General features: G+C 40.3%; 1 long non-coding RNA gene across 1 annotated transcript; it reads right to left on the bottom strand.

The window, feature by feature from the left end:
* Positions 1 to 5,385: 5,385 nt before the first annotated feature.
* Positions 5,386 to 6,832, bottom strand: LOC146470677 (uncharacterized). The gene is made up of 2 exons (XR_014866989.1): positions 6,693 to 6,832; positions 5,386 to 5,617 (listed from the first exon to the last, which is right to left on the bottom strand). It is a non-coding gene; the product is annotated as an uncharacterized LOC146470677 (long non-coding RNA).
* Positions 6,833 to 8,495: the final 1,663 nt, after the last annotated feature.

Genomic DNA, 8,495 nt, shown 5'->3' with positions numbered 1-8,495 from the left:
GACAGGTGAGACCCAGGGACTGACTGAGGGTTCAATTATGACTTGTTTCTACATGTCCTTGACAGCTTTAAAGGCTTCCTCACACTGTGACAAAGGTAGTCTCCTTGGGTGGTGACGAACAGGGGCAGCATCACCGGTGTTGATCTCATGTTTTGCTAGGCCAGTCTTGCCCAGATCTTGAGGCCCCTTTGAGAAGATGTCTTGAAATTCAAGCAGGAGATCGTGCAGCTGACGCTGTTGACCAGCATTTAACCCTTCCTTGCCTCGGGCATATAGGTCCTTTAAATGTTTTGGCAAGTCATCCCCTTTGACTTGAGAATCAGTCATGCTGTTGGTGAATGACACTTTCTACGGGTTCACAGTTTGCTATCTCAGTACCTTGACAAATTGTTCTTGGTTGACCAGAGAGATTTACCTCTCTCACAGGAACATAATCTTGTTGGGCATCTACCAGCATCTTACCAACCATAACATCAGGTGGAAGCTTAGCAGTAAACGATGGGCCTACTGCTCCCCACGGTTTGCCAAGTGGATCATCCATGATCCTCACCGCTACGAGGGTTTCACTGTAAGGAGAAATCAGCGTGTCTTCCACAGCTGTTAAACGACAACAGCGAGCTTGTTGTCTAGCCGAGGGCTTATGAAGAGGGACTTCCTCTACTCTGATACGCAGGCTTCCTGCTCCAGCATCAACTGTACAACCATGGGCCATCAAGAAGTCCAGGCCGAGTATGAACTTGTCGGAAATATCTGCAACTACTGTTTCATGGGAGACTTCTGTGCCTCCAATCGTTATCCCGAGCCATAGTTTACCAGCAACATTCGCTGCGTCTCCTGTCGCAGTTTTAAGTACACTCATGGTACCCTGTAAGCGAGAAAGTGTACTCTTGCTCAGTACATCTGGTCGGACTACTGTGACATTAGCTCCTGTGTCAACGACCATAGGAAAGATCACACTGTTGCGCCTAGAATTTAATTTATCCCTAAGGAGTTTGCACGGAATTATTTCAGTGTGTTACATAAAAATTTACATACCGCGTTGGTATATAAGCTACTGTTTACCAGCTAGGTTATTTTTCTTCTGTCTCAAGTTTGTATTGCGTCGTGTTCTGCGAGCGGGTATATTTGTCAGTTGGGAAGCGTTCTTTGCATTTCATTTTTATTTTCAAGTTTTTTTATGGCCATAGTTTTGTAAGTATTTCTCTTAGTTGTTTGCTTGTATACTTCGGTTTGTTTATTTCGCGTAGTTCTTGTTTTTTTGTTTCAGTTTTTAATTTATAATTCCCGTTTCATTTTATTTCAGTCGAATCACTCACTAGCACACTTGTTTTGGATTAAACGTTATCTTCGTATTTCGCCCTTTTCTTCTTCATTAAACTTTGGAAGTGCATTCAAGCTGTGGCATTTTATTTTTGTGTTCCTGGCGGCGGCGGCTTCGGCCTGCCACACACACCATCAATGTTTCCATTTACTGTGAGGCTGTTCCCCTTGTGGGACAACTGTCGAGTCATCATCATAACTTGTGAGGTTGAATTGACTGTTTACTGGGCCGGTCTTTCCCCCTCGAGGCCGGCCTGTCTTAGTCTAAGGGAGTTTTAGAGTTGCCCTGCGTCTGCACATCTCTTGACCAGTTCCCACCAAGGTTCCAACAGTTTCGTTTAATATGTTCCCTCTTTCCGCAACCCCAACACTGTGGCCTGGTATCCAGATCCCCTTGATAAGGCTAACCGTGACCTTGGGAGGAGACCACTTCAGCAAGAAGCCGTTTGACTTGTGCCAGTAAATCATCCTGGCGGCATTCCCCATGACCAGGCTTTTCAGTTGAAGTTCCTTCTGCTGTGCCACAGTTTACTCCACGAGCCTGAAAGTCCCTTTGGCGAGATTCTAGCTGCTAAGATTCTAACTCCATAGCCAAGGTGAGAGCTGCTCGAAGGGACTGGGGACGACTTTGCTTCAAACGTAGTCTGGTATCCCCATCCAGGATAGCATCAATAAATTGCTCCTTGGCCAGCAGATCCTTCATTTCTTCTGGCGCAAGAGGGTAAGCCAGCCTAGCCAAACGCTCCTAATCCTCGGCTAGCTCTTGCAGTGATTCTTCACGCCGTCTCAATCTACTTTTAAACTTGGAAGGATGCAGTTTTTGCTGGTGCGCCGAACCAAATCTCCCCTCTAGACCTGCAACCAACTCCTTATAGTCTTGACGGGTATCTGATGGAAGATTTCCCAGTAGACTCAAGGCAGAACCTTTCAGGCTCGTCGCAAGGTAGTTATCCTTCTGCTCGTCGTTCCATTGATTCATTCCAGCAACGATTTCGAACTGTGCGATGTACGGTTCCCACTGTGATTAGCCGTCAAACGAAGGTGGTTTTTCAACCGGCTGTTTTTGTTCAGGGTCTCCACTGGAAACTGAGAGAGGCGTTGAAAACTTGGAGACTTCAGGTGAAAGGCTTGCTTTCAAAAGCGTGAAACTTTCTTCTTTAACATGCATTTGTTGTTCCGCCGTATCCAGCGTTTTGTTCAGTTTATCACTAAAAGTCTTCAGCTGCGAGTCGAGCGTCTTCTTGTGTCCCTTTGAGCCTTTCCTTAACATTTTCTTCGAAGGAACGTTGTCTCGAGTCAAGGAATTCCACCTTATTTACAAAATCTTCCTCCAAAGCATTTATTTTCACAGTCAATTTATCTCCGTGTAACTTTAGCTCAGTTTCCAGTTGCAATGCTTGATTATTCACACGAGTACCTAGTTCTTTGAAGCGTAGAGAAAGTTCTTCTACTTGAAGTTCAGTTTTTAGCCCTTGTTGTTCCAGCCTGTTTTCTATCCCTTGATTTTGTTTCTGTATGGACTGAAGTACTTTCATAATAGCGTCCAAGTTCGAACCGGAGTCCGCCGCCGTAGAGGTGAGCGGCGAGACCTTTTCATCCACGACACTCGCATCCTCCGTTTTGAAAACAATTTCCCCGCTTTCGTCGCTAATATCCGCGTCTGCCATCCCACTTCTGAAACCAATGTTACCGTACCCTGGGTTCGCTAACACAGAACGCGAAGAACACTTGATTCTTCAGTTTTAATGTCGTCCGCGAGCAACACACTCTTACAATCTGCTCTGCTCACACGACCACATGGCATGCCCAAATATGGAGCTACCATATTTGGACACTATGTTACACAACAGTCCGTTACGTTACGTAAAACCATAAACTCGTAAAATGACAGTTTACAAAATTTGATCATGCCACATGCCATCCCGCAAACTCATGCCGCCTTTTACCCTCACCGCTTTTTTTATATACAGCTAATTCAATTAACGTTGACGGATTAAAATCAAGCTAAAAGACAAGACCGCAATGTTTTGTGGGATTATTTTTTTATGAATAATTTCATCAAAATCATTCCTGCACGTGCAGGTCATCGTACTGCTAATTACAGCCTATTGTTTTCTACAGGCATGACTGATTTTGATTAATTTATTCATAAAAATCCCATGTAAACTTTCGGTCTTGTCTATTAGCTTTATGCTTTGAACCGACAACGTTAACTGAAATAGCTCTATCTATCTTGTTCGCCTGGTTATCACGATGTATGAATTCACCAAACTGAAATTTATTTTTGGCACCGGTGTTGATGTATAAAAAGTACTTTGGCCTATAATTGAAAGATGCTTTAGGGCTAAACAAACTTCAGATAGGAAAATTTATGTATCAATATAAATCTGGCTTACTTCCTGATAGCTTCAATAACATGTTTTTGGTGACACGCCAAGTGCATTCCTATGGCACTAGAAGTTACGAGCTTTTTTATCTACCACAATGCAGGAATAATATAGGGAGTTCTCCATCAGTTTCCAAGGTCCTAAATTTTATAACTCTCTTAGTCCTGAAATTCGAAATGCAACAAGTACCGCTTTATTTTGTAGTAAGTTGAAAGCATTCCTCTTATCATAAATATTCATTTATATATTTATTAATTTACCTCTGCTTTTCACTTTCATTTTCGCTTTTTTTGGCCTAACTATGATTAACATAACCAAGTAATATATTTTAAGATTTACTGTAGCTCTGCCATTTTGGTCCCATGTATAACTATTATAATACTTTGTTCCAGTTACTTAAACTGAGGGAGCCCAGTCCTCATAAGCCCGGTGGCTTCCCCTGGGCTTCCTCGCCATTAGTGTTAAATAATAATAATTCATATTTGTACACTATTTATAACAAAACAATAAACTGAACTGAACTGAATAACGAGAAGAGAAAACAAAACATCTAAGTTCGAAAGATGGAGTGGTATTGTAGAAAACAAGAAGAAACTTTCGATGTTATAAATAAACTGCCATGCCGGAATTGGGACAAGCCGGGGGGGATTATCATCAACCATTACTGATATCTCCGTTTTTAGGTAGCTTGTACAGGTTTCCATCATTTCAGTTTCAGCAACTTAATCTTTCACGGATCACTACTACCACTCTTTATCAGTTGATACAACAATACATGAAAGATAACATTGTAAATTGTGGCAAACCATATTAAGTATAGGTGGAGTACGAGGAAGCTGACAGACTTTTATTTTAATTCACGCCCCCCCCCCCCCCCCCATGTTTTTTTTTAGTTTTAGATAGGTTGTATATTAAGTTTCGTGTAAACTTATAGCCCCATCCACACCAACAAAACATGTTAACCAGGTATAAGAAAATGAAAATTGGTAACGGAAAGCTGAACCATTGGCTTTGACATAGGATTCAAGTAAACCTAAAAACTTATCCTTTCATTTGGTTAAATCTGTAGTCGACAAAAATCCGAAAGCAGCTTTTATAAAAGAAACAGTTTTAAACTGTGTTTGCCTAAACAGCTTTTAAACGTGTATAAGCCTTGTAAACGGGGCATAAGTCTTATCCATGATGTGAAATATGATTTGCGATGTTTTTGTTTAGTTCAATGTTGTAAATTAAAGTTAGAACGGCCTTTTGTTTTCAATAAAGCTTTTGTATGTATAAAAAAATATCAAGCAAATGCCTAAAGATTGGCGAACAAATTGTGGTCATTCTCAACATAATAAGTTATCACAGAAACCGTTTAACCTGTTGAAAACACCGCTAATTTTATCTTTGAGTGCTTGTAACTCAAAAACGAGCTCAGTGACCCCCATTTAGAACTGTAATCAGCTTGTTTAGATACAACATTCTGCAAAGTTTAAAAAGAACATTTAGAGAGGAGGTTTGGAACAACCTTAAATTTTCGATTTTTTTGTTTTTTGTTTTTTGTTTTTTTTTTTCGTTTGTTTGTTTTTGTTTTTGGCAGCTAGTAGGTAAGACCGCGCCTATTAAAGCTAAAACTTAGCGAGCTTTCAAATTAGCTGTAAAATACAGGCCACAATATTCAACACATTCGGTTCATTTTATTTTTTTATACCTTACATTTTCCTACTCCCTAAAATTTTCACTATTCATTAATTAACTAGTTTGCTAACATTTAGCATCATCATGATTTCATTAATGTCCAAACTGCCGGAATATGGTTCTTTGTTTTTTATCTTCGTATGGCCATCCAAGATTCATTCGTCTAGTTCTAGTCTTTCACAATCCAAAGTTCTTGCTGCAGCACAAATGTCACTGGCTGTTCTTTCAAACTATAATAAGGAAAGAAGATAAAACTATTATAAGTAAAAGTACTTCGACAGTTCAATTTGAACCCTCTCATACTGCATTTCGATTCCTTAGTTGACAGTCAATCGTTAGGTAATACTTCAGCTATAAGCTGATTGGTTCAATAAGTTGACCACGTGCGCGTAAAACTCGCAGGAGCGGGCACACTAGACGATAACTTACCAGCAAGCTATCGGGTTGCCCACCTCCTTCCCCCCCCCCCCCTTCCCCCCCTCCCTCGACTTTCCTCGACTCCCCCCGGGAGCTTGCTCGCAGGCTAACTACTAGACAAATGACGGCGAATGTAATTGCAGGTATTTGACATGCCATATTTGACAGCGATTTTATATGGCGATCCACGAAAATCTTCATCGCGGCAGCTGCGCACCTGTCGCGTAATAAAACAAACCTAGCGATTTTCAATCGGCTGGTGTGTCGTTAGCTTAGTACCTGGTTTCTATTGCCGACGAAGTGGCAGTCGTGTTCGGCAGAAACGTAGAAAAAGAGGACCGCGAGGTTATCCCTATACAACATCCCCTGACTGAACTTTTTTAAAAAGATTGAAAAATTGCAAAAAAAAAAAAAAGCGGATAAAAATCACTGGTGCAAGTACAAAATGGTTAGTAAAAATGATATTTAAAATGAAAATATATACAATTGAGACGGAATCATAAGCACCATCACAAGAAAATGGAAACTTCCGTCGAGCTAACAATTCCGCTAATGACTCCGTTGTTTGGTTTTCACTCGGCCGTAGCCAGAGGCGATCATACGACTCCGCTAACGACCCCGACTCCCAATCCGCCGTTACTGAAAATCACCCTTTGATGTAAACTCGCTACAAAACTTGAATTCACTTATTTCTTTTGGTACTATTTTCAATACCCTTAAACCAAGAGTTCGTAACACACATTATGCAGAGTTTTGAGGTATTACTTGATGACTTTTCTTTTTCAGCAAACGCATCAACACAGACACAAACTAAATTTCCAATGCAATTCTTTCGTTTTTTGTCCTTGTTTTAGTTTTCATTTTGTCTATTATCCCAGAGGTACAAACCTTTCTCTGCAGTGCCCTTTTCCCCACGGGAATTGGTCCACTCCATCCCTCGCTATTTTGAACAAAGGTGCTGAACAGCAACAAAGCGGATATTAAAACCAACGCTGTAATCTTCATTTCACCGTCAACTCAGTTTACTTGCTGTTAAACTATGGTTTCACTCGCTGTGTCTCCTTGTTTATAAAGATCCCTCGAGGATTTTTAAAGTGTTTGATAACGAATCATCGAGAATCACTTGGGTTTCATCGTCAAGAGTAAGCCATTTATATACTTATTCGTGTCACTTCATACTAATTATAAAGTCAAAAAGCGAATTTAATTTTTGTCTTCCCCAGGAACATACATATGCTCAATGCTCAAATTCATATCGTTTGAAAGTTAACGAGGTTCCATTTTCAACCGTCGAAGGATTTATTTTGGGGAGAAATTCAAATGCTCGAGCGTAAAGGTCTTATTTTGAAACTGACGTATGTCGTTTGGGGGAATCCTTAACTTGGTCACCGGCCTGAGTTAAAGATGGAAGTTAAGGTTCCGACTACATAAGATATCCCCTGTTCTCTGTAGCCAATCAGAGTCCTTCAAAACCAAGTTCATTTTTATAGCTGTTTCATCAACTGAGAGAAGTCAAGGTATTAAAGAGCAAATGGGATTTTTCCTAAAACATTAATGGCCCTAACACTCAACATGTGTGGTAAAATTGACTTTTTTTACTCTTGACAGAAGTACCTCACTAACCATTAAATAAAGTCTTCATACACTGTTTGTGTTAAAAGGGATTTTTCAAAGCGCCCACTTTTCTTAAACACATTGTCTCCTTCCACATAATCAGGCTCCATTTTCGTTTCGCTTAATAAACGATTCCCATGAAGTCACGCCTGGTCACAGGTTTATAATTTAGCCTCAGTTTTCTTTATAATCTAGCCTAATTTAGTTACTGAAGGCTCACAAGGTAAGCTTTTTCGATGCGGGGAAAAATAAACTGATTAGAATTCGTTTGGATATACCGAATAACACCGAAATTTGAAATAAATATATGCTAAAACTGAAATGCCCTGGAGTTAGAATACTAAATGGGTATTCGTTATTCTTTTCACCAAATCCCTCACGCCCTAGAAACTTAAGCCTGCCGCGCACTTGAGGAGACATCGCAAGGCAGTTTGCTCAGCTGTTTCCTCTTAAAGTGTGCGGTTGAGTTTTCGTGAGAATTTCGCCTAATCTCAAACATCAAACACGGCCTCGCGAGGCGTAAAACTCACGAAAACTCAACCGCACACGTGATTGCCTCGCGAGGTTCGCTCAGCTGTTCGCTCTTGCAGTTCGCTCAGCTCTTTCCTCAAGTGTGCGGCCGGCTTTAGTTTCCTATGAAACTTATGACTTACAGAAAAAGTCGCAAAACATTTTGATTTCAAATTAAACATTAACTTACGGAAGACAATTTAGAATGCTACAACAAGTTATTTTTACAAGTGTATTATCCTTTAGCGTTACGTTACTTTGTAAAACGGAAATGGTAATACATGACAAAGCGAAAAGAACTAAACATTTTGTAAGAAATCCCACTTTTTTAAATATCTATCTTGTTCGCCTGATTTAATCGCGATGTATTTATGTAATTTTTAAAACACGAGCAGCAGTGTTTTATGTAATATATCAAACACGAGGAAAGGTGTTTCATCAGATATCCAAACACTGAAAAGTAGGTTGAAAAAACGAGGCGCAGCCGAGTTTTTTTAAATGTCTTCGAGGTGTTTGGATATCTGATGAAACACATTTCCTCGTGTTTGATATATTACTTCTCAAACT

The sequence above is a fragment of the Pavona decussata genome, unplaced genomic scaffold (assembly GCF_977016875.1).
Source record: "Pavona decussata unplaced genomic scaffold, jaPavDecu1.1 SCAFFOLD_112, whole genome shotgun sequence".
Classification (NCBI taxonomy): Eukaryota; Metazoa; Cnidaria; class Anthozoa; order Scleractinia; family Agariciidae; genus Pavona; species Pavona decussata.
The sequence above is the reverse complement of the archived record's forward strand: the minus strand, read 5'-3'. Positions and strand labels throughout refer to the sequence as shown.